We start from the raw sequence: 2,690 nt of genomic DNA, 5'->3' as shown, positions 1-2,690 counted from the left end.
ATAACTGTTTTTGCCCACCCCCCCCCCCCCTCCCTCTCATGCGTATTCTGTTGTCAACGAAATTGAATACTCTCATCTTATTACTACCCACGAATGGCAAGAGCCCCAGATAGCGGTCGAAATCTTCTGAACAGTTAACCCCCAACATACTACTTATCTTGTTCCTCACTGTCTACCCTGTGTTGTGACTGAACTCTATGGTGGATTTGTTCAAGTTGATAGCCTGACCAAAAGCAATCTCATATCTTTCCAAACAATGCTTTACACACCCTGCCTCCTGATATGATTCAGTAGTTTGACTACGCGTCACAGGTCTGCGGTTAACAGATGAAGAGGGTTTACCTATGGTGGCTGATACTAATGTGAGAGAGAGAAGTTGGTGGAAGGAACCTAATACTCTCCCTATATATAGGAGTTAAAAGCTTAAGACATAAGGAAACAATATTCTAAAATATGATTACAAGTAAAATAGGCAACTACTAATAAACTAGGAAATAAGATAACTAAGTATATTGGTAGTAGAATCTGTATTGTATCATTACACCTTTCCCGGAGATCAAGCTTGTCCTCAAGCTTGAAGAGGTGACAACGTTCAGGTTGAATTCAGGTGATTCCATCTAGGGCATTCATCTCCGTGGATGCAAGCCAAGCAGGCGGTTCTTCACCATCCTCTAATGTCCACAACATAAAAAGGTGGCAGCATTTATGACCGGGAAAAAAATACTCATCGCAATTATAACACAATTTTTGGCATCCCTCTCGGCTTTTTCTGATGGTGATAAGAATTTATACGGAGGTCAAGGTGATTTGGTGTGGTTGGTTGGTTGTTGTGGGGGTAGTGAGACACGGGCAGAGGGAAGGTGTGCGGTAGGGTGTGGATCCTTGTTTGTCGTTTTGGCAGGCAGAAGGCTTAATACGTGACATTTTCGATAGAAGTCACGGGCTGTATTAATGGCTTCGTTTAGAGAACTAGGCTTGGTCATTTCTACATCAATCCGAAGTACCTCGTCCAGACCACCGGTAAAACGATCAACACGTTGGGCTGGGAGTACTCTGTTTGCACGTGCCAGGTGAGCCCGAAAGTCGTTGATATAATCATCAATGGGCTTGCTAAACTGAAAAAATAGCTTCAGTTCGCCTAGTGGATTAATGCTTCGAGGTGGCCCAAAACTCAAACAACACTCTTCCTTAAACGATGCCCAGGAAGCAAATGGGGACACCACAATTTCAAAATGGTACCACAGTTGGGCCTCGCCAATCATGTGGTGTGCTGCCAAAAGAACATGTTCGTAGTCTGGTGTATCAGCATGGAGAAACGAAGACTCACAATGAAGTAGCCATACCATAGGGTCTTCCTCGCCTGAAAACAAAGGGAATTTGACCTTGGGATACCGAGAAAAACGATAGGAATGATCCCCTATGTCTGCCATAGTAGATATCCCTTCGGTGTGAACGGTGGTAACGGAGTCCTCCCCCTGAACTGGTTGTTTACCAAGGCTGGTGAGTAGTTGTTGGACCAGTTTCTCCAAGTTGGCAAGAGAAGCTGCCTGTGTGTGAAAAGATGTGGACAAGGAGGCATTAGTAGTGGACAAGTTCTCAATTTTGTCATGCTGTAATTCCAAAGCTTTGACAGATTTCTGCAAAGCTTTGATGGCTGATTCGATGTTCAAATTAGTACCCATGACGCTGGCAACGGGAACTAGATGATATGATTCAGTAGTTTGACTATGCGTCACAGGTCTGTGGTTAACAGATGATGAGGGTTTACCTATGGTGGCTGATAATAGTGTGAGAGAGAGAAGTTGGTGGAAGGAACTTCCTTTTGATTTTATTCAATTCCAACTTACCAAGACAATCTAATACTCTCCCTATATATAGGAGTTAAAAGCTTAAGACATAAGGAAACAATATTCTAAAATATGCTTACTTAAAGTAAAATAGGCAACTACTAATAAACTACAAAATAAGATAACTAAGTATATTGGTAGCAGAATCTCTATTGTATCACCTCCCTATCGTTTGCAATGAAGAAATGAAGGTTATCATCTGCAAAAAAAGATATGTGTCAATGAAGGCGTTCCTCTCACTACGCGACATCCATGGATCTCCCTATTCACCTCCAACTCCGTGATCATGGCAATGAGTTCCTCAACACACACCCAAAAAAAAAAAAAAAAAAAAAAAAAACGAAAAGATAAGGGGATAGAAGCAATGAGTTCCTTAGCACAAAAAATGAAAAGATAATGGGATAGAAGATCCCCCTGCCATAAACCTCTCGTTGGGACGATGGGTTCCACACTCCTCCCCATTGTGCCTGTTTATCACCACAAAGCATTATCCGCCCTTGAAAAGGACTTGGTAGCAAAGTCCTCCCAGGCTTTGACTGCAATCCCCTGCTCGTATAACCACGCACTCTCGAAACTGAATTTTTTGTGAGGCCTAACTCAATTAGGAGGTTCTAGATCGATGAGTAAGGCAAAAATGTTATACGTCTATCTAGTCTCTCCTCCACCGTCCCTTCCGTACCCTTCTATATTCTCACGTAGAAAGGTAGCCTACCATTTCCAAGTCCACCAGAACACAATCGTCCAGCACCCTGCTATAGCCTTCCAAGGGGCGGTTAGGATGTCGTAGCCTGCCCCTTTTCTCATCCTGGCTAGTTAAGTCATTGAAATCCCCCACCACTACCC

The sequence above is a fragment of the Ipomoea triloba genome, chromosome 13 (genome assembly GCF_003576645.1).
Source record: "Ipomoea triloba cultivar NCNSP0323 chromosome 13, ASM357664v1".
In the NCBI taxonomy this organism is placed as follows: domain Eukaryota; kingdom Viridiplantae; phylum Streptophyta; class Magnoliopsida; order Solanales; family Convolvulaceae; genus Ipomoea; species Ipomoea triloba.
This window is presented reverse-complemented; position numbering follows the sequence as displayed.